This window comes from Sturnira hondurensis, unplaced genomic scaffold (assembly GCF_014824575.4).
Source record: "Sturnira hondurensis isolate 20B ecotype Veracruz unplaced genomic scaffold, ASM1482457v3 Scaffold0004136, whole genome shotgun sequence".
Classification (NCBI taxonomy): Eukaryota; Metazoa; Chordata; class Mammalia; order Chiroptera; family Phyllostomidae; genus Sturnira; species Sturnira hondurensis.
In genome coordinates, this window is record NW_028076767.1 from 50,042,774 (window position 1) to 50,067,984 (window position 25,211).

Below are 25,211 nucleotides of genomic sequence, written 5' to 3' on the forward strand. Positions count from 1 at the left end.
TCTATCTCTGTGAAATATGTCATTGGCATTTTAATAGAGATTGCATTGAATGTATAATTACTTTGGATAGGAAGAACATTTGATGATGTTAATTCCTTCAATCCATGAACACAGAATACGCTTCCATATATTTGTGTCTTTCTTCATTTATTTCTTCATAGTTGTGTATTTTTCTGATTACAAATGTTTTACCTCCTTGGTTAGGTTTATTCTTAGGAAATTCATTTTTCTTGTTGCTGTAGCAAATGGGATTTTTTCCTGAATTCTGTTTCTGATATTTCATTGTTGGTGTACAAAAATGCCTTTGACTTCTGAATATTGACTTTGTATCCTGCTGTTTTTGCCAAATTCACTTATTGGGTAGAGTAGTTTCTGGTGGAGTCTTAGGGTTTTCTATGTACACTATCATGTCGTCTGCAAACAATGACAGTTTTACTTCCTCCTTTGTAATTTGGATGCCTTTTATTTCTTTTTCTTGTCTGATTGCTATAGCTAGGACTTCCAATACTATATTGAATAGAATTGGTGAAAGCGGCATCCTTATCTTGTTCCTGATCTTAGTGGGAAAGCTTTTAGTTTTTGTTCAATGAGTATGGTGTTGGCTGTAGGTCTCTCATACATGGCCTTTATTATGTTGAGGTATGCTCCCTCTACTCCCACTTTGCTGATTGCTTTTGTTATAAATGGTGCTGTACCTTATCTAATGCATATTCTGCATCTATTGATATGATTTTTGTCTTTCCTTTTGTCTATGTAATGTATTACATATATTGATTTGTGAATATTGTATCATCCTTGCATCTGTGAGATGAATCCTACTTGATCATAATGTAGGATCTTTTTAATGTATTACTGGATGCAGTTTGTCAATGTTTTGTTGAGGATTTTAGTGTCTATGTTGATCAGTGATATTGGCTTGTAGTTTTCTTTCTTTGTTGTGTCTTCATCTGGTTTTGTGATTAAGATGATTTATGCTGGCCTCATAAAAAGAGTTTGGGAGTCTCTTCTTTTTGGACTTTTTGAAATTATCTGAGAAGGATAGGGGTTAGCTTTTCCTTAAATGTTTCCTTAAATGTCTGTAGAATTCTGTGAGACTATTTGGTCCAGGACTTCAGGGTGCTGGGAGGTTTTTGTTTTTTATTACTGCTTCAATTTCATTAGCTGTTATTGATCTGTTCTGGCTTTCTGCTTCTTTGATTCAGTTTTGAAAGATTATATTTTTCTAGAAATTTATCCATTTCACCCAAGTTTTCAAATTTCTTGGCATATAGTTATGTGTAGTCATTTCTTACAATTCTCTTTATTTCTGTGGTATCCGTTGTAATTGCTCCTCTTTCATTTTGGATTTTATTTATTTATTTATTTATCCTCTCCCTTTTTTCCTTCATGAGTCTGGTTAAAGGCTTTTCCATCGTGTTCATCTTTTCAAACAAGCAGCTCCTAGATTTATCAGTCTTCTGAATTGTTTTTTTTTTTTTAGTATCTGTGTCATTTAATTCTTCTCCTGTCTTCACTATTTCTTTTCTTCTACTGGCTATGGGCTTTGTTTGTTGTTGTTCCTCCAGTTCTTATAGATGTAGGCTTAGGTTATTTATTTAAAATGTTTCTTTTTTAGGTAGGCTGGTATTGCTACCAACTTTCAAACTCTCAGGACTGCCTTTGTTGTGTCTCATAGGTTTTGGAGAGACTGGGGACAGAGGCTTTGTGGAGAGAACAGAGAGAGTAGCCATTGGGATCCTGGTACTGAGTCATCTTACATAGGGTAGCAGCCATCCTGCTCAAGCAGACCAATCCCCTCCAAGTGGCAGAAGCCTGAGGGGATGCAGTAGCCCTGCCCTCACAAGGGACCCTACCTATGGTGCTTAAGCCTGACTGCAAGTGCAGAGTGCAGAGTGACTAGATTAATAACTGAAGGAATGAGCTATAGACAGTAGACCCCTGGAAGTTTCAAACAGGCTGCCTAAGGTCAGACAGGGTCAACATCTGACATAACCAGAGACAGACCCAGAAATAAAAAAAAAAAAACAGTGGTAGATACTAGAATCTACTGAGGTGAAATCCACTGTGGCCTTTTCCATAATTTTTTATATATATTTTCCTACATAGCTTTTTAACATTCATTTCTTGTCCATCAGGTTTGCACATATTAAGTGAGTAGATTTTATACTATAGTTCATTTCAATTCTCTTACCCCATTTTACCTTCTTTCCTCTCATTATTTTCACTGTAAATTTTGTTTTCTCTCTTACTACAACTTGCTTCCATTCTGAACTCTTAGTATTTCTCTACTGTCTAGCCTCACAAAAACAATTTTCTTATGAATGGTCATCTCACATCCTTTCCCCCCACTCTTAAAATGCCTGCATGCTCTCTCCATCTTTAGCAATCTTTGCTAGTTGGTTGTGGATAGGGTAGTTGTTATCGTGGGGTTTTTTTTTTATTTTATCTCTACAGCTTCACTAATTTTTTTTTATTTCAAGCCTCAAAATTTACCAGTCCCCTCTCCTCTATTTTTATCTCAAATTTTAAATTTTGCCTTGTCTTAGCCTGTTTTTCTTTGTTCTTCTTCTCTTTCATCCTTCCCTTTTATTTTTCTTTACTCTTCTTCTTCTTTTTTCTTTTTGCTTCAAATTTTAATTTTTCCCTGTCTGGGCCTGGCTCTCATTTCTCACTCTTAGTATTCCCTCTCCTTCTATCATTTCAAAATAACTTCCAATTCCTCTAGACATCTCTTAAGCTTCTCTTTGTTTCTTTTTTCCCTCTTATTCCCATCTTACCCATATTAATTTTAGCTCATTTGTTGTTGATGGTGCTGTTGTGGATATTTCACTCCGATTTGGCTCCTATTTTTACTATTTAAACTAGCAGGAATTTTTTAATTAAATGAGAGGGAGAGAGAAGAGAGGTTCTCTGAAAGAAGAAGCAGCCACAGCAACACAGTGGTATGTTATCGATCCAAGAGAGGTGGCCCACAAGGAACTTTCTGTAATGATGATGAGTTAGGCATTTCATAAAGAATGATGATGTCTGGTAACTAGATTAAGTTGTTTCTAAGTCTCTGCAGTATTTTCCTTGCATTGTTCTCAAACAAATATTAAAAGTCACAATGTGGTGTTTGCAGGGAAGAGGGGAGTATAATGGGGACAAGTGGTAATGGAAAATACAATAAAAATTAATTAAACATAATAAAAGAAAGAAAGAATATTTAAAAAGTCTATAAGACATAGATACACTTTGTTAGTGGCAACTTGGAAAATAAAGGAGAGAGAGCTCTAACCATGTTTGAAGTTAGTTGGTAAGGAAAGAGAAAACAAATAATGAGGGATTAGGGGACACATTTTATCATCACTCATGTTTGTCTGTTCATTAGGGTAGCTTGGTCTTTGATGATAGGCTGTAAGCTCCACGTGAATGGGAAATGTTTCTGTTGTGTTCACTGATACACCAGTAACCCAATTCCCAGCATTCGATGCAATGTCTAGTTCTTACAAAGTGCGCAATGAAATTTGCCAAAAGGACAAAGGAATTAAAATTGATCAGGAAACATGAGTTCAAATTGAAAAAAGACAAGCAACCATAAATACCTCTGCACAAGCTATTAGAAATACAGAAGAGGGCACAACTTCTTACAGTTATAAAGAATGAAGGGATTGAAATTTTAAATATTAACAGAGGAGATAAATATTCTACTGACCTCCACTGGGTGCATTGCAGTACAGTTCTGACACTGACCAACTGGAGTCAGCATCAGACTTCACAAGTGGAAGGAAGGCCCAGTCCTTCAAAGGATGACTTAACTTCAGGCTGGCTCCAGTATGGGGGTCTCCAGACCACCCAGGCCACCTGCACTTCTGACTGACTGGCTAAAAATTTGAAGGTTTTCCCAACTCCCTCACATTTAATAATTCACTAAAATAGCTCACCGAATTAAAGAAAGTGGTATAGTCAAGATTATAGTTTTATTATATAGGATATATACGGATCGGGAAGACCAGTCAAAAGAAGACTCACGTAGACAAGGCCTGAGATAAAATGATGTCCAGAGTTTTTATTGAGGTTTCAATTCAATCTCCAACACCACTCCCTTCTCCATTCCACAGAGAGGTCAGGTACCCTAAAGTTGGAACCCTCAAATCAGGTCATTGGTGTTTCTGGTAACCAGCCTGCATCCTGAAGCCATGGAGGGAGGGGCTCAGCACGAGCCATCCAATTAGGGTAGCAGCAATTCCTATCACTTGAACATTCCCAGAAGTATTCATAGATCCATAAAAACTTCAGTATGTCAAATGAAAAAAATATATATCTAATTTAAATTTCTTATTGGTCCTAAACTTATCCCTAAAATCTCGCCAAATCAAAAGGTAGCTTCAGAAACATCAGGGAGACATTGAAATTTTTATTTACTAACATGGTTGGCGATACAGATTGGGTTCCAAATCTGATAAGTGGTAATCAGAATGTTGCAGTACTATTGATGGTTAGTGATAAGTGTAAAATTAGCTCCAGCACCAGTTTTCTTAGTCCCTTAGCTTATGGAGTCAAGAATATGGGCACTTTAAAAACCACAGACATACACAGCTCTGTTACAAAAGAACTCAATCACAGCAAAAACTTCCATAAAATAGGCCAAAAATTAGGTTAAATCATTAAAAATTTTTTCGTAAAAACAAAGATTTCCTTTCAGATCTGCGTATAGGATCTGATCAGTATTCAGGAAAACTTACCTTGTATTTGTCTACCTTTTAGAAGTTCAATGGTTCCATGTAGAAGTGACAGCACTCTCTCATCATTTATTGAGTATCTACTGTACACCAAGCACTATACTAGGTTCTAAGGATACATAAACGAGCAGGACAGACAAGGTGTTTCCTTTCATGGAGCCGTATTCTGGTGGTGGGGTGGGCAAGGCAGGCGCTATAAAGCCAACACATCACTGACCAAAAAACTACAGACTGTGAAGAGTACAGTTGGAGGAAATAACTAGGGGAAGAGACAGTTACTGAACAAAGCACTTTAGAAGTGCGGCCAGGGACATTCTCTCTGAGGAGGTGACATTTGAAGTGAGACTCAAAGGAAAAGGAGGAGATAAGTCATACTAAGCAGAAGTAAGAGATCCAACCTGGAGGTGAACGGGAGCTTGATGGAAGGTCAGTGAGAGGAATGGTGAGTGGAGCAGGAAGAACTCGGAGTGATTCTCTGTGGCAGCCAATAAGGACCTTGTTGGCCATGGCAATAAGCTTACAGGTTAATCTGAGTACAACGGACACTCAGTGAAAAAAATTTAAATGCCCTAGTAATGGGAAGAGGAAAGAATGAAAGTAAGATCAGTTCAGAATCAGCTTTATAATGTAAAAACATCCTCAATATCTGTAAATTAAAATATATGCTGTTTATATAAAGGACTTTGACAGCAGGCAAGAATTGTCTAATTTTTATAGAAGTAAAATGAAATAGCATCAGAAAGAGAAGAAAGCAAATTTGAGGACTTTCTTCACTAAAATACTTGGAGAAAGAAAATTTCGCCTCTCTTGATAGTGGCTGAATTCTCCTCCATTGACAGCTGCCTAAGGCAGGGAACTGATGTGCCCGTTACAGCAAAGGGTCTAGAGACTTTCACTTTCATGTCCACATTCTGTCATACCTTTCAGGCATGGAGGAAAACCACAAACACACAAAAATACATTTCAGGAATTTACAGTTAAAATATGTATTGTGTTATATACATTTAATTTGCCACTAGTAAGGATTTGCAGTACCACTAAATGTGTTTTAGAAGCTCCGTGATTCCAGGTTTTCTCAGGAAAAGCATGCCACTTTTTAAAAGAAAGGAAACAAATTGCAGGAACTTTATGCAGAAATTCATTTTAGGAGAAAGTGTAACTGTGATTCGAGGTTTTCTCAGTAGAAGCATGTTACTTTTTAAAAGAAAGGAAGCTAATTGCAGGAATTTTATGCAGATATTTATTTTAGGAGAAAGTGTGATAAGAAATATCTGAGGATATTTGTAGTTCTCATAGATGTGCCTAACCTATATTTTTCCTCCTCTTTCTAAACATTTCACTGTGTACATAGTAACCCTCACAAATTTCGACTAATGAAGTTGTCCTGCCTAAATTAATAAAGAGTGAGAATATGTCTCATATGCAGAAAATGACATTGTATTTATTTATAACTGTGTGGTAACTATAATCAATATCCTTTACTAGAATATACTATCGGGAAAATAGTAGTATTTCAGAAGAATCTCCTCTAGATTTATAGCATTTATTATCTTTTCCTTTCAGCCTATTTAATAATTAAGAGTGGACCTTAAACGATTATTAGTTATTTAAGAAAAATCTAATTTAATGTACATGGCAAAATATCTCACTAATTTCCAGAAAATTTTTCTCTAAAAATGATATTGTGCTTTTTTTCTTAATGCTTTAAACCTCTGGATCTCTCTCTATGTTTCTCTCTGGGTCTCTCTCTCTTTCTCCCTGCTTCTCTCTCTCTCTCTCTCTCTCCCCCCCCTTCTCTTTCTCTTTCTCTGTTTATTTTTCACCTTTCTCCTCCCGCCCTACTGCTTCTTTTTATCCTGGTGGCTATTTATACATATCCCGAAGAAGAAATTTGTTTCTTTAATTAAAAGAGGAGAAACAATCTAAAAAGCTGCCATTGTGGAAAAATGTTTTCAGAAATGAAGCACCAGGGCCTTCGGCTATGGCCTCTGTGCTGTTTTTCTGACTGTTTTGGTAGTTTAGTGACCGTAAAGAAATGACCCTTAATGTTGCCGTGTCAGGCTGGTAATAAAATGGCGTCTTGGGAAAGCCAAACTTTTTCTTTCCCTGCACTTTTTCCCCCTCCTGTAATTAGACTTGCCATCATCGAGAATTGCCTTTGTTATTACCACCCTCCCTCTCACCTCTGCTCAGGGACAGCAATAGCTAAGTGAAGGCATCCCCTTATGTACCAGGAGGAAGATTTGGAGGCCAGCCACATTCACAACCACTGCATTTTCCCTTTGTTAAGCTCAGTATCTCCGGGAATTCTTGGTTTTATTTGCAGGGTCCCTGTTTGGCATCCTTCTCCCGTGTGCTTCCTCACAATGCTTTACTATTTGTTATGAAAAACATTAGAAAGGGTAGCTGCTGTTTTGGTCTTTTAAGTTCCCAGCCTGTGTAACATTTGTCTGGAATCGGTCACCAGCCAGGACCATCACTAAGGAGAAACACATGGTTGCTACTTGTATCTAGTGCTTATCTCACTGAATCCAGTAGATTCAATTGAATGCATGGATGTCACTCTCCAAGTGAATGAACCCCATGGGGATTGTACAGAGAACTAGGATTGTTTTTTTTTTATCAGGCCATGGACCCCATGTTTTCTCCTACCACCATCAGCAGACTCGCTTTCCGTGTGCCTACCAGCACCAGGGCAGATGTAACTAATTACATGCTCATACATCCGTTATCTTCACACATCGCTCTACACCCTGTGCCTTCTGCTGGGTTCTGCTCAGATGCCATCAAGTAAGGAAAGTCATCTATTTGGTTTCTTCTCTGAAAAAGATTTAAAGACTTATGATTTAAAGACCTGTATCTCATAGCCCCAAGCTACTGATAAGTTGCCAAGTACTATCCGAACCTTCGAAAAAAATACATTAATGAGTCATTAATTCATTCATTTAAAAATTATTGAGCAACTATATGCTGGAAACAGTTTAAGGCAAAGAAAATACGATCCTTGTCTTTATGAAGATTTAATGTGGTAGAGAGATACAGGCTATATCTCTATCTATCTGTATATATTCTTTTTCAAAGATGATTTTATACAGGGATAAGTGCAATGAAAGAGAGAAAAAGGGAAAGCCTAATCTGATTTTCACCCACTTCTGTATGTTTCTGTTTCAATTGTGCTTCTCTAGAAGGAGACTCACTTTGGGCACAGCGAGGTTAGGTTCTTATCCTCCAAAGGATGGAGACAGCTGTCCGATGAAGGGGGTGTGGTTTGCGTGTTGAGGGGGGAATAAAAAGCTGCTGCACAGATTACCTCCAACCCTCACGTTTTACAGCTAAGGAAACTGAGGGGTGAACACGATTCCCACCTCCATCCCCACCCCCAGGTTACTTAATCTTTGATGTGAGGATGTTGCAATGAAGAAAAACGTCATGTTGGTTCTCAGAATGTTAGGTCTCTTCTTTCTGCCTTAACAACACCCTTTACCTCCTTTTATGGGTTTGTTATGCTTCCTTACTAGAATGGGTACATTATAAATGACCAGCCATTTAGAGCTTACTGTAAACTGAAATGTTGCTAGACATATTTTTAGCATGTATATTTGTATCATAAGCCTTATTTTAAGGTACGTAAGGCCCTATCCCCTGTAAAAGACATACTAGAAACTGCTGAACAGAAGAGAGGCATTGGCTGGTCAAAGAGACAAACTCATAAGCTTGAACATCAGTACACTGCTAATTTTTTTCTATTGAGCACTTCAGATTTAACATTTCAGGTATATTTCCCAAAGTATGTGCCTGGTCTTCTATATGAATGCCGAGTTATGCTGGTTTTCTCAAAATTTCAATCGACAAAAATACTGATCTTTCTCTATTTAATTAGCTACTGGGTAGTGACGAGGGATATTTTCAAGCAAATTTTTGAACCTCACCATATATCCTGTATCTGCCAGTGTGAAAGAGACCCAGTATATTCTCCACATCTGGTTGTTAGCATTAAGACACAACATTAAGACTCTGTCCAAACTACTATTTCTCCAAGCAAAAACTAGAACATGCTGTGAATACAGTAGCTTTCCCAGGTAAACCCCCAATTGTTTTTTGCATCATGTAAGCGATTAGATCTGTGCTACACTCGTTACAGTTGAAAGTCATGGTGTTTGAGCGTATTTTACCATTTCTACTAGCTAATAGAAAAATTCAAAACTTCAGTTCAAAGTGCTTGGAAAAGTCTGCAGAGAATCCAGAACCTTACAAAACTTAACCTGAACCCATTTCTTTAACATCCACAGTGGATCTTGATAGCCCTCCGGGAATTAATCTCATAATCAGACTACAAGAAATATCGGGGATAAGAGCAATGAAGTTAGGGCACAGACATGGAGAAGATACTTCCTTAGGGTTTACAAAGAAAAATATATTCAGAACATCAATCTCAGTAGCTTAGGTTGACAGATGATGCTTTAAGAAATAACCATCAACAGCAGGGAAATAGTTTATCTAATTATACAATCACTTTTGGAGCTATTTGGAGCTATCTGTATACGCTATTTCAAATACAAACACACATGCACACCCACACACATTCACTGCAAGCCAATACCCACTGCTGTAGTTAACGGAATGAAATACAGCTGAGGTGGGACTAGGAGAACAGCAGGGGAAGAATCGTGGAAGCCAAGTTAACTGCTCTGACACAAACTGACTTTTTTGTCTTTTCCCACCAGACATAGCGTACGTAGAATGGGGATTCTTTACGTAACAAATGCACCAGATAGAATAAAAGTTCAGCCAAATATGATGTTTGAGGTTACTCTACTTCCTTTAACTCAGGATCGTTGGTGTTCTGATCCTTGGTGACTAATACCTGCATATTTAGGGGAGATTGTGATTATCTTGTGCTGGTCAAGAATCAGTTCTCACCTCAAGTTCTGCTTGGGGCTGAGAATCATGTAAAAAAATGGGCGGATGTCACAAAACAGCCAACGCCATGACGAAGGAGCTAAAGGAATTGATTTATGAGGATGGATTACAGCAACTTAATAGAGGGACTAAATCATGACCCAACTCCATAGGAGTGTCATCCGTTTTTAAGTTAGAAGAGAATTTTGTAAGCTGGAAATTTCGATGGCATAATGGATCACGGAAGGGGGAAGAACAGATCCTCACCTCGCTGGTGTGTTGTGTTCAGGGCAAAAACTGGGGCAGGCTGGCAAGATAAAATTTAAGATTACTTTCCCCAAAGTGACATGGAGGAAGTGTCCTCTCAGAAATAAAAGATACAATTCTGGGATGATAAACCTCAGTGGACAAATGTCTCCCAGGGATTCTGTGAGCAGGTGCTAAATGACACAACTTAACGGGCCTCTCCTATGTCTTGTGTCTGTGAGTTTGTTCTGTTTGGAGTCATTGTTTTCGAATTCATTATAGAGAGAAAAATGCTTAAATTTTTGTGCCAACATAGACCTTCAAAACCCAAAGCATCTCTCTCTGACAGTCTGTTTACAGGCATATCAAAATGATTATTTCAGCCACTTAGAAAGTTTGGTAATGGTAATTTTTACCTCCTAATAAAGAACTTGCCATTATTAGACGGAAGCATAATTTCCTTTCTGGCTGAGATGCAAGACCTGCCAATTAATGATGTTAGTTTCATGTAGGCCATTTTCACACAAGAAAAGTATTTTGGTACCCGCAAACCTCGAGTATTTTTCCATTCTTTTGCCCCATTTTTGTGATTACTCTTCTTGTGAGGAACGAAGACTTGGTACCTGCTCATTTACAGTAAGAAAATTAATACTTTTCTAATTAAAACGTAATCCTAACAGGAGAAAGGGCATAACAGAGCAGGAGCTACACAGAGAAAATGGGCTTCTGAATCACCGGGCTTTGGGAAAACCTTTCCCTCCATTGACTGCATTGTTTTGAACATGCGATTTCATGTCACTGCACTCTTGTTTCTTCTGTAAAGAAGAGAACAGCAGCGGCAGCAGTAACCCCTGCCGGTGTGGAAGATGAAGCTTCCCTCTCTTTGTGGGACTTCCTGGTGGTAAATATGATCTTTGCCTTATGTGCTTGGAGCTACATAAACCACTAGGGACACAAATCTTGCCTACTTCAACCTATTCCTGTTTTTCGTGATACTTCTAGTGCCTGTAGTAGACACTCAGTAAGTGCTAAACTGAAATGAATTACCTCGCAGTCATTTTTCCAGCAATCCTGTTACATTAGAATACATGTTTTTGATAGTTTAACCTTCCTGAAGGAATCATGTTCTTGGAGGAGCACAATAATTATAATGATTTTTCTTAAAGAAAACATTAAATATGAATCCCAAAACTGTGCTATTTAGCAAACAGAAATATAACAAATGCTTATTCATATGAGGGTTCAAGACTCTGTGACAGTAAGTAAGAGACCAGTGACAGAGATCTCTGGTCTTTATGCTCTGGTCAACACCAGGCGGAAATGGGGAGAATGGAGGGCAATGCCACTTCTGAATTCCAGAAAGTACTAATAAAAGTCAAGGTACTCTGCTAAAAGTGAGGATTATGTTTTAGAGGGAGAATAAAGGCAGCCACTTATCGTTTCTCCAGAAATGAGAACAGAGAGACCAGAATTGAATCTCACTCAAGAAAGGCTTTTTGTGAATGTGTAATTTCTGTGAGTTTCCACATCATGGCCCTTGAAAATCCAACAAAAAAATGGAGGATCCCTAATCGATGTTAACAACCTTCTTAGAAACTAGTTGACTTCTTCTTTAAGAGCTACTTGTAGAGACTTCCGCCAAGATGGAGGCATAGGTGGAAACACTGTGCCTTCTCCCACAGCCAAGTTTGAATACAACAAAGGTTTAGAGAATAAGGACACACCCAAGACCAGAAAATTGAATTATACGGAAGTCCAACAACTACGAACTGTTCAACGGGGACGGTAAGAGAGGCGGAGCCAGCAGCGGAGCTGGGTTGGGCAGGAAAGATCCCCCAACCTAGATGCGCAGGCAGCCCGGAACCAGTCGGGGTGTGGGGCAGACTGACCGCAGTCCCACATTCACGCACAGTGAGACGGACCACGCAGGCCCCAGGGAGCGAACCCAGTGGTGGAGGGCTGACGGCAGTGGCACACTCGCATGCAGTGGAACGGAACGCGTGGGCCTGGTGACCATGGTGGCTGCAGTGCAGTGGGGGCCGCAGCGGCAGGCGGCAGACGGGACACAATTGTTCCTCTTTGACCCTGCCCCCCACATACAACGTCACAACCCAGCGACTTAGTTGCCCTGCTCTAGTGAACAGTTTAGGGCTCCAATCCTTCTATGGAACAGGCATGAACAGCCCAAAAGATGGCGCAAGAAGAACTCAAAGTCCCAGAGCCGATAACTCTCAGCGACCGAGAAATTGCCAGCCTCTCAGAAGCGCAATTCAAGACACTATTTATCAGGATGCTCACAGAACTGGTTGATTATAGTCACAAATTAGAGGAACATATGAAGGTTAAACTAATTGAAATGAAGGGAGATGTCCAGGAAACCAATAGCAATGGAAAGGAAACTAGGACTCAAATCAATGGAATGGACCAGAAGGAAGAATTAAACATCCGACCAGAAAGGAATGAAGAAATAAGAATTCAAAAAAAATGAGGAGAGGCTTAGGAACCTCCAGGACATCTTTAAACGTTCCAACATCCGGATTATAGGGGTACCAGAAGGGGGAAAGAAACAGCCACGAGTGGAAAATGTATTTGAACAAATAATAAAGGAGAACTTCCCCAGTCTGGCAAAGGAAATAGACTTCCAGGAAATCCAGGAAGCTCAGAGAGTCCCAAAGAAGTTGGACCCAAGAAGGAACACACCAAGGCACATCATAATTACATTAGCCAAGTCCAAAATGAAGGAGAGAATCCTAGAAGCAGCAAGAGATAAGGGGACAATCACCTACAAAGGAGTACCCATCAGACTGTCAGAGGATTTCTCAAAAGAGACCTTACAGGCAAGAAGGGGCTGGAAAGAAGTATTCCAAGTCATGAAATCCAAAGACCTACATCCAAGATTGCTTTATCCAGCAAAACTTTCATTTAGAATGGAAGGACAGATAAAGTGCTTCTCAGATAAGGTCAAGTTCAAGGAGTTCATCATCACCAAGCCCTTATTATATGAAATGCTAAAGGGACTTATATAAGAAAAAGAAGATGAAAAATATGAACAGTGAAAGGACAGCAAACACACAGTTATTAACAACCACACCTAAAACAAAAGCAAACCAAGAGGACAGCTAGATCAGGAGTGGAACCATAGAAATGAAGAACACATGGAGGGTTAGCAACGGGGATGGGAAAGGGAGAAGGGGGGAGAAGGCACAGAAAATAGCATAGATGGTAGGTAGAAAATAGGGGGAGGGCGAGAATAGTGGGGGAAATATAGAATCTAAAGAACTTGAGACACGTGGTTATAAACTAAGGGGGGGAGAATGGTGGGGGAGGGAGTGTGCAGGTGGAGAGGAATGAAGGGGGGAATAGAACAACTGTAATGGTATAATCAATAAAATATATTTTTTTAAAAAGGCTACTTGTAAACCTTGATATGCATGGCAAATGAGTTGGGGTATCTGAGAGTCAGCTAATAAGGATATATCTATGTATATATGTGTATGTATGTATATAAATATATGTGTGTATATACCTATATGTATATATGTGTTGCGGGTAGGGGATAATTTTACATGTGTTATTTTAATCCACTTTACATTGGGTTTTAAATATAAGCTGAGTGGAGAAAAAATTCCAAAGGACCTTTAAAATATTATTGCCCTCCTTCGTAACTTCCTTATGCCTAATATTAAAGAATTAAGAATTGCTCCAATTTTGAATTTAACTCCTAAGAAAACAGTATCTTGTGTCATTTCCTTTATATTTACGTAAAATCTAATAATTTCCAGTGCTCTAAAGTTAATCTAACTTATGTCTCTTTTCTTATGATTTTTCTAAGTAGACATTGTATTTCTATGATTTTGTTTTGAACCCGTTTTCAATATTGTCCTCCTTAGCATTTTGTGATGTCATGTATTATCACTGATCTATAAAAGTTTGACCCTTTCAGTAAGGGTTCAACTAAAGGCAAATGAATCATCAGAGATCTGGCTTGTAGTGGGACACAATAGTTTTATTTCACTTATGTCAAAAATGGAATAGAAAATCAATCATTTCAAGCAAAAAAATAACATAACTTGTGCCAAATAGCAGCCAATCTTTACAAAAGAATAGAACATTAAATACCGCTCCTCCCCCCTTTTTTGGGGGGTATCCTCTTACGGACACCACCTTCAGGAACTGGGATATGGGGAATCGGAGGTCCAAATACATCATTTACTGATAGAAATCACTTGGGCCCTTTTTTAGAAATGTCGTAACACTGGACAGCATGAGCAAAAGGAAATAGTTTACATTATGAAACACTCGACAAACAAATCCTGTAAATAATATATGCCGAAGAGCAGTGTATAGCTCTCGCAGGATATTGCTTTGAGAGATTTTGTTTAAAACATTTATTGGAGGCATATATTACAGTATATCATTTACTGGCTGGAAGCCATGCAATATGTGTCTTTACAAAAAAAATTACCTTGTAATATGAGCCCCTCCAAGGCATAATTATATAATAAAGTTCTTATTGGGAAAACTGGAAGTAGGCCAAGCCTTGTCCAAATATAGTGAATGTCAGAGCCAAATTTATTATCCTTAGCTATTAACAGGAGAAGGCAGGTTTTGTTTACCAAGCCTAATTCTCTCCTAATTACAGCCACTATAAAATAATTACTATCCATGGGATAACAACACAAGACAGAGTGACTAACAGAAGAAACTGCAGGGGTTAGAAAACAGAGTGCAATTCTGTGTCATTTTGAACAGCTTGTGTACTGCCATGAACAAATTAACGAACTTCATTAAGGAATTATGTTTTAAGAGTGGCTTCGCGGTGAAAGCAGTAAAGCAATTAATGCATCTTATTCGGTCCTAGATCTGAGTTGCAGTGCAGTTCAGGACAGCAACTAATTTTTTTTTTCAATTTTTGATGTATCAGATTTAATAGGATACGGCCACATTACTGGGCAAGATGGTTAATGAGTGTAGAGAAAAGACTCTATTTTGGACAAATGATATCCAGCCCCTGCTAACTTGTTCTGTCTTTATGAGCAGATTTCTTATCGTGGCGACTTTAATAATCTACTGAAGACAAATGCCAACTTGTATCTAATTCCATTTCACAACCTACTCTGATGTCCTAAACTCTGTTGGAAAATACTCTTGATGAAAGGTGTAGCCTTCTGAAAGGCAAGAATATTCGGTATATCTATCTGAGCCACACAACTGTAAACTTGAAATATTATTTCAATATTTCATATTTGCCTTCCACACAAATCAAAAACAGATTATTATCCTGTTGAAACACGATGCTTCATTAAATTCTCAATGCTTCTCGTTCCCATGTTTCTTAACCTCTTCCATCTCACCACAGAGCCCCAGAGGTGTAAAGAAAGCTTGCTGTAGATCTTCGTTCCCTTAACATGTATGTACTGGAATCAGCCACAATTCTTAAAACTTGTGCACAATGGAAAGGGTGAAAGGGCAGGTTATGCCTCTTGATGGTTCAGCGTCTCTTCTCTCTCTCTCACCACCCCCATTCCTCTCTATAAAGGGTCACTTCTCCCTGCAGTAGGAAAAATGTCCCTGTTTTGGTGACTTGGTGAAAACATACAAACTCAGCACACTTGAGAAGTCTGTTTTAGATACTACTTTTAATAGGCCTCCAGATGGCCACATAAAAGCAAAAGGATTATTATAGCAATTCCCAATTGGGCCATTAGAGATAAAGGTAGACCAGAGTTTCCTTTAAAATCTCTTTAAAAAAAAATATATATATATATAACCTGATCATAAAAAATCCTTGGCATAAAAGTAGGGAAGTTCTAAATCCAGAAATTCATTTCTGTATTCTATTTATCTTCACAAATGTCCCTTTATGCAAATCAAGTCTCTCAATTTAAAGTTAGCGCATCAACATTTAATTTTAGATTTTGTCCATCAATGCTGTGCATGCTTTAGTTTTTTTATTTAAAAAGTTTCTTTTTTCTTTTTCTTTTTATTCTCTGGACACGGATGTGTTCCTATAGGGAACTAAAGTTAAGAAAGAAACAGGAAATAAAGAGATTCAGTAAAAACATTTCATGTGGAAAAAGAAAATGTCCTATCTCAAATGTCTATATTCCAAGTAGCTTTTGAGTTTAAGGTTGAAGTGAAATGAGGGTCCCTCTGTGGCTGAGCACCTCCTCATCGTACAATCAATTAAAGAAGTGTCACTGAATGTCTCCTTTCCTTCTTTCTGTCAGAAGTCATGGTAGCTGTGGGGTTGAAAGGAGGACTGGCTGGTTTTACACAGTAAAGTCATGGCTTCTTCTTCCCTACTTTCTTCTTTTCTATATTTTCTGAAATGTTAAAATAAGCATGGCTCATCTTCTTTTTAAAAAAAATTGTTCTGGGTGTTTCCACCAATGTCCCCTACTATCACACACGCACCCTTTTTGTTCCCCAAAAGGCACAGGGGACATATGAGACACGGGCTGCTACCCAGAACCTGGGCAAGTTACTTTCCATCCAGCTCCATTTACCTTTCACTGTGAATCAACTTCTCCCAGATTCTAGAGTTGCCATGTTGGCTTGTCCTAGTTTGCATTATGGCTTTCCATCGTTTCTTATGCTTTCTTAGGAATTTTAGTGAAAAATTAGAAGAAACGGTATTGAGAATTACTAGCTAGTTCCCGTTTTGAATGGGAAATTCTCTTTATCATTTCCATCATTATTATTATTATTATTATTATGAAATATTTCAAACACATTCAAGCACAGAAAATAATAAAACATGTATTCACTACGATTTAATGCTTTATAAAAAGTTTTACATATTTGGTTTTTATGTCTTTCTTCCCCGTAAAAAGTTACGGAGAGACTTGAATCTCCTCTTGTACCGCCAGCGGGCGCCGTGAAGTTCTCTCACTGTCGCTCGCCCTTCCTCCCCGTGAGCATAATTAGCCCCTGGCTGAAAATCGGGGTGCGGCTTTCACGTGCACGTTCATATACATCTACTGCATATGCATATGCCCCTACAGAATATAGGGTTCTATGTTTTTAAGATTGCAATAATATTAGGCTACTTGCTTTTCCACTCACCCTTTTGTTTTCAAGATTTACCCATGTTGACACACGTATTATGGAATTGTTTTATTCTTAAAACCTGTTATATAGGCTTCCGTTGAGAATCCAGATATAACACAGTTCACAGGTACCTTGTCCAACACGTAACAAGGCCTCCTGTGCCATGTAACCGAACAGGTGAAGGAGAAGGATCCTTTTTTTTTTCTGCTTTGTGATACTTTAGTTTTGATACTACACAATTTTTGTAGTTGTTGCTAAAATCGTAGTTTAAATCATCATAAAGCATGACAGTGACAATACAATTACTGCCACTTCTAGTAATTCACACCCTTCTCGGGAAGAATTCACCCTCTGGCAGTTGTGATAAATGTGAGGTGGGGAGACCGGGATGATGCAGCTGCAGTTGGGGAGCTTCTACCCGGTCCCACAGAGTAGAGAGCAGAGCTCCCGGAAACTGTATCTTCTTCGTAACGAATGAAGAAACTGGTTGAGAGTCTCTTAAAACTTACATAGCCCAGATTCAGTCAGTGTGATAAAAACAATGCACCGACATGGCAGATGGGAAAGAACGTGGCAATGTATCGTGTCAGTCAGTGGTTCACAGATTCTTAGAGGCCCCAACGGTTCTGCAAACTCACTGCATATACTCACTCTAGTATAACTGCTGAGTTATACTAGAACTGGTAGGATATGTGCTGGCTATCCAAGCATTTACAGACTCTGTGTCTTCATTTAAATTGCTCTATCCACTTTAGAGGCATTTAAACTCCGTGTAAAAAGTAAATACAATTATACATGTAAAATGTTACAGTTCTATCAGATGTCTAAAGATGATAAAGATTGCTGACTCAAGGTCACTACATCCATTTACCAGAAATGAAGTACAAAATGTTGCATACTGAGGCATTGTTTAATAAGAAGTAGGAACAGGCAACATTCATGTCACTATCAGTGATCTCTTTGCTCAAGGATTGTAATCTTTCGATTCTCCCATGCACTATGATCAGCTCTGTACAGTAGTAAAGTAAACATTCACCTTTGCAGCAGGCTTCAAAAGCCACTGGGCAAACGCAGCTTACAAAAATCTCCTGCCAACATGCCACAGGGTTTGGAACTCTCGTCATTGAGTTAATTCCTGATGAGGCATGCTATTCAGAAGAGTCCATAATATGAGATAAACACGATGAAGCAAAACAACACAGTAAGATCTTACTATTCATTAAGACCTTATTAGGGATATGTTCATTTGAATTGCTTACCAGTAACCTAACAATATTCTAAAACAATCGGACTGTTACACTATGGTGTTATGATGAATGAACAGAAGAAAAGTCTACATTGTAAGAAGCTGCCTGGTAGGAACAAGAATAGAGAACCAGAGGAAGCAGCTTTGGAGGTTGAGGAGAGAGGATAATGAGAGTTGAGAAAAAACACAGAAGAACAATAGTGTGTGTGTGTGTGTGTTGAACACATAAAATGTGTACATGAAAAATACCTACTTTAAGACTTTGCTCATGGCTAAGCCTTTCTGTGAAAAACTAATCTTGTCCCTCCCTCCTTATACACATATTATTTTATATCTTTAATTTAAAACTAAAAATATCCTTAATACTTTAAGATATACTCTATGAATTAATTCTCTTAGCCTTGTATAAAAATGTGCTTTGTTTTATTTCTTCCTTAAGATTTGGTTCCTCCTTTTAAAAATTTATTTTATACTTTATGGCAACGAAGGAAATAGTCATGCAAGTTTAAAATGCTGACACTGCAGAATGTTTTTGCTTGGTGGAATTTCGTTTGCACAGTATATGCTTCAGGTAAACTCCAAGCACTTTTATGTTCAGTAGGAATTAATTCAAGTATTTGCTTCATACAGCATGCAGTTTGCTTACAATCACACTTGAAGCTTGGCTTAAACCAGCCACTTTTATGTAACAATCAACATGCCAATAATGCTGATAAGTGAGGCCACTTTCTATATGCTTTTGTGATGCGAAGCTAAATCTGGGGTGATGAGACCAATTTCCCCTTAAAATAAAAACAACACTGCAACAATTGACCTTGGCGGCATGCTTACCGATTTCAGCCACTGAGAGGCAGTATTGTGCAGTAGTTAAAATCTTGAGTTTTGGCATCAGCAGTCAAGGGTTCAAGTCTAACATAACTATGGATTAGTTAACCTTTAAGCTTCATATTTCTTATCTTGTCAAATGAGGTAAGACTCATTTCTACTTTATACTGTTTTTAAGATTAAATGAGATAATACGTATCGAGTGCTGAGCACATGCCTGGTGCCCTAAAATACAATAAATCTAATGGGAAAGCCTGTGCGTGACCTATGGATGGGTACATTCCAGCCTCCTGATGCTCTTCTCCCCCCTCCTCACATACTCACCTAATCTCACACGTTCCTCACTTAGAAATGAAAATGAAGATGCAGGAAAAAAACCTAGTCGATTTGTATGAGGAGGACCTTTGGCACTAAAGTCAAGGTACCCAGAGAAATGTCTTTCCCAAGTGCCTCCCAGTGACTTTCATGTTTTGGGACCACTCAGTAGCTCTAGCACTTCCCATGTCATAATTTTTGTCATCATCTCCTAACAGAATGTTACCTTCCATAACAACTGCACTAACCACTGAACACCAAGGATGTTTATCCTATTAGTAGGAACATGCTGCTCTTAGATAAAGTTCCAGAGTCTAATGCATCACTTAAAAAAAACAAGACTTGATACAGCCAGGGTAGTCTTTAAATCCATATCATCGAATTTATTGCCACCTCCTACTACATTTAAATGTTCAAAGCAACATATATATCACTAAAGAATCATTGGTAAATATATCAGTTATATCTACAGGGACCTGCAGAAACATCTATTCTCAACAATGCATTAACGTTCAGAGACCACACAGTAGTTTATAGCTCTTGAGACAGACAATACTTTCAACGAAAGGCACTGTTCCAGGCATATATGGAACCTTCACTGTGGAATCAACAATTGGCCCCCTACCCAGCATATTCCCTGATCTCAATTCCACAGCTTACATCTAGCCTTTAACAAGTATTGTGATAGCTTCATTCACAAGCTGTTTTCCAATTCTTATTAATTACGGACTCTAAAAATAAGGCAGGCTATAGATTCTTTGGGACCTAGATCAGTTTAACTCTATCTTTATCTCATAAGAAGGGAAATTAATAGTAGTTCAACAGTCATGTTTATGGCTAAAGCCCTCTCACATCCTTTAGTCATCAAAGTCATCCTTTGATGACTTTTCCATTTGTTAATACACATTGAACCTAATGGTACATAAAAGTATCATTGATTATCAGGTTCTTTTCCAGATCATCCTATGGTAGGTTCATCTTGAAATGTAAGTAAATGTATTGCATGTTCCACAATCATTTCACTGACAGATGAAGGGTTTCTGTATTTGCCCTTAACTTTTCTGGGCAGAAATTCAGAAGCAGGACTCTGGCCTGTTAAGTGGCACAGCTGTACCCTGCAGGTAGGATGAAAAAGGTCCTGGATGAGGTCTTGAATGCGTGTCCTTACACGCTGCACACTGCAACCTAATGTACAGTTGCAGACCACCCCACCTGAGATAATAAATGAGAAATTCTCAGGGCTGTTGAGCACTTTGCAAATTTTCTCAGTGGATCAGCACAAACTTAGTTAGCACAGGTGTTCACGTAATTGTGATTCATTGGAAAAATTCTCGGTGCCCAATAGCCCTCACACTCTTTTCCCTCCTAGGTGCTGGTTAAGTGTGAGTATATTGTTGGGAAATGTGCCATGATGTTGGGCTCCACTGGTGCTTAGCTAAAAGGTGTACAACTGATGAAAAGAAAAGAAAAGAAAAGAAAAGAACTGCTAAATGTTTCCATTTCTCCTGGTCTATTTGCTTAAGTTTCCGAGACCAGAGATGATGTGTATTCAATACTTCAATACATAAAAATGAAGTCCAACATCTAAAAATAATCTCTTTTGATAGTGAATAATATTAAGACTTTCTCTAAGGTTATTTTAAAACCATTAAGTCTCAAACAATGTGAAGATCTCATTTCTGATTTTTTTTTTGCATTGTAGCTACGGTCTTCTGGGGAAGTGTGTTCAGCACCAGCTAATGGCCAACTCCGCTCACCTCTTAACATTGGCCACCATTTAGAATAAGACTCAGGGAAATCATTCTGAGCAAGTGAGTAAGACAGCTTGCTCTGCAATCAGTCCTAGCATCAACCTTAGCTTTTCTGTTTACAGAGTGAAACAAAATTACTTGATGTAAATCTCTTAGTAATGATACAACATTTGCATAGCTTTTAATGCAGCAAATTAAGAGACTCAGACTTTAAAAACCTTAACCATTCAGTTAATTCATATCGATTAGGCTCCAGCATTGTTTCTGAATCTGTGGTGAACATCCCAAATTTGAGAGTCAAGGAAAAAAAAACATTTTCCTATGATATATATATGATTTACATATGTCCGTTTTAATCTATGATTTTAAATAAAAACTAACTTAAAGGGATTTCAAATTTTTGCAGCTATCTCCATTGGAAATTGATTCCAATCACATTCTAAATAATCAGTTCAGATGTGCCTTCTGCTAGTTCCTGTGTCTCTGTCTAAATGAAAAAAGCGTATGTCCTCGCAATATATTGATAATTTTCCCTTACAGGAAATGATCAAACAGATGACATGTTGGTATTTTCCTCCAACATCTACTCATTTCTTTCAAGTACCTGGCATAAAAGTAGATCTTGATCTGAATTGATCCATGGAGTTTTTCTAACTCTTTCATAGGAAAAGAGCAAAATGTGCCACCATGAATCATTCAGATGAGCAACCAAAGATGTACCCCTACGCATGGAAGGAAAAGTTCTTAGTTGCACTTATGCTACCTGAAACCAAGCACCTACCTGGTAGCATTTCCGTGAAGGGCCTGGGTCTCTTTCTTGATCCTGAAATGCCAAAGACCCTGTGAAAAATGGATGTTTTCTCTTTATTTGCAAAGAGAGAACAAGACATTGGCACTGACAGGAATCCCCAAATCCCCAACAGCTACTTCGTGTTTGCCAATGAGACGCTAAGCAAATAGACATATTATAGCAGATGCTTTAGCCACAAATCTTTATATTGTCCCCTGGTTTATTTTAACCTGCAGTGGACCAGGGTGTTGCTGAGATTGCATCTGCCTGAACTGGAAACAGACTTATATGACCTTAATAGCTCACTTTCCCTAAATTTTGCCAATCCTACTAAGTCCTACTGGGTCTGTGTATGTTAGGAAAGCCACTCCAAGAGAAGAAATGAAATCTCCTCTGAGATACAGTGATATTTTCATAAAATTCTGGGGGAAAAACAATTCAAAGAGGAAAGTTCTCAGAATAGAACACTTACGAAGGAAGCAAGATGTTTAGATTGTGTTTCTCGAGTTTCTATTGTTTATTCTTTATCCTTATCAGAACTTGTTTCTAAGAGTAGAGAGGTGAGAACAGGGCATGGGAAGGGCAGTGAACACCCCCAGCAGAAGTGTGAGTCTGCTATTCTTGCCCCTTTAGGTCTGAGAGTTCCAACAAATAAAACGTCATTCTCCAACTCAGTGGTGAAAGAGAGAGAGAGAAAATTTGTTCAAAGCTGGCAAAAGACTTTTAGAGTCTCAAGTGAAAATACTAACTCTTATAGATGAACACTGAGAGTCTTTAGTATAGAAATTGTGGGCACATTAGATTGCAAATAGTTGTACATGTATGGGCAAATTCCTTTGTCCATACATGTCTGTTAAAGTATGTCCTCTAAAATCTCCATGTAGCATTCTGGAATTACATACACTGTCTAAATAAAAAGTAGTATCTGAAGCCATAAGAAACAGTTAGCAAATTCATGATGTCAGAGCCTTTTGTTATCAAGCTCATTATTTTTTATTGTAAGAATTTACTTTTAAAAGATAGCTAGGTTTATGAAAGCATTTGTAAATCACCAATTACTAGAGTATTACAACATTAATTATGTTTTAAACTCTTCAATCATTTAGGTTTGCTATTGTCATCCCAAAATTCAAATTTTTAGATTTCTATTCAGTAGTATAAGCAGACTTCTATTAATTTGTTCAATTCTGTTCTCAAATGGCAGAATTAGTTTCTCTCTCTCTCTTTCTCTCTATCTCTTTCTGCCAAACCTCCCTCATTTCTCAACACCATTATGAGTACTAATTTATATTGGGTTCTACTATTTTAATGATGTTCTATAATTCACAAACTATTTGGTATTTTACATTCTCAAAATTTGTCTCCAAACTACATACATTGTTCTTTCATTTTTTTTATTTCCAATTTTGCATAACTATGTATTTTTGTTTACGATTCTTATAGTGGGGTGTAGTGACTTTGCACTGACCTCCAAAGTAATACTAAAGTGGTCTTCATAAGAAATAAAATAAAAACTTGATTTCTTTTCCTCGGGATTCCTCTTTTTTTATGGACTGAAATGTTAGTCTTGGACAACATTAAGGCCAGCAGTGAATGTTAGAAATATCATGCTTTTAATAATTCTGTGGGACTTATCTAAGAATAAGATCAAAACTATGAACAGTAAAATGTGAGTACAAACTCACAACTATAAACAACTGAATCTAAAAAACAAAAACAAACTGAGCAAATAACTAGAATAGGAATTAGAATCACAGAAATGGAGATCACATGGAGGTTATGAGTAGAAAGGGGGAGGGGAAAATGTACAGGAGATAAGAAGCCTAACTGATAGAAACAAAATAGACAGGGGCGTGTTAAGAACAGTATAGGAAATGGAGAAGCCAAAGAACTTATATGTATATCCCATGGGCATGAACTAAGGTGTGGGGGAGTGCTGGTGGGAAGAGGGATGCAGGGTGGAGGGGGATGAAAAAGAGGGGAAAAATGGGACAACTGTAATAGCATAATCAATAAAATATACAACAATAAAGTAAAAGGAAAGAAAAGAAAATATCTGGGGGGTTGGGAGTTGGGGTGGCTCCTGAAGAGTTTGTATCATTATTTCTTGTGCTATTCTCCTTCAGAGCATTTAAAAAGCAAAACAACCTCCGTTGGGTTTGGGATGCTTTCGGTGTATTCTTCCTGAAGGCAGTGGAATGGACAAGATTGTCTCTTGAGTTCCTTTCCAATCCTCTAACTTCCTATTTCATAGTAAGAATATCAGAGAGGCAACATTATTTCCATTTTGAGGAGGGGATTCTTGCAGGTTGACCGTCTTTTTACCCACGTATTGTTTAAGCTGCATTATTTGCTTATGTTAGGGAGAGCTGAATTTCTGTGATATTGGTGCGGAGGGGGCAGTCCTCTTCCATCAGATTCAAATGTTTTCCAGAGCTACCGGTGGTAATTGGCATAATTCATTTTAATGAGTTAGAAGTAGTTGAAGAGCTTGCAGTGAAAACATGTGGAGCCGCTCTATAAATTCCTAGGCTTTTAGAACTCTCTCGGTCTCCAGTGTTTCTGCATTTGCTCTATCCAGTAAACTGATAAACAAAAATGATTTATTGTAAAATAGTTTTAAGTAAAGAAATGTCCTCTGAGGATACAATAATTGTTTTCATTTTCCTTTCCCCAGTGCCAGTGGTATAATAAAATGTTAATAGATGCAAATTATGCATGATCTTTAATGCATACTAAAGAGGGACCATTTAAAAATCAGGTACCTTTTGTTGGTGAGTAAGCAATAAAATGCCGTTCCCTTTTAAAGATCTCGTGCAAACTGGAGATTTCTTTCTGGATTGCCTGCCTGCACAGGCCCACCTCCAGACTGCTGCTGTTAGACATTCCAGAGGAGGGGTGGAGGCAGGATGGGGAGGAGAGGCAAACAAAAACACCTTTGACTCCAAGTGATTCCATAAGGAAATCTTGGAAGAAAGAAAAACAAACATCACTCCAACAGGACAGCCGCTGTGACTTAAAGAAGAGAAAATTGAAATACATGAAAAATCAATGAGGTAATAATTAAATTGTGGGGCACACCATACAGCAGCCAGGACTCTTCATGCATTTAGTAATGGAGACAGGGAGCTGAAGTCATCAGTAGTTAAAAGGGAGCAAAGAACAGCAGTCATCTTGAAGCTAATTTCATGATGAGACACTAAAATACACATACCTGCTACAGTATCGCAGGATATTTATAGGAGGTTAAAGATACAAATTAAAGTCCAGGAGCCTATACATTCCTGATTACCCAGCATTCTTAAATCAGTCCTTCTCAGTCCCACACCTGGGGTCTCAGCTGCAGCGTAGCTGTCATTTACGCT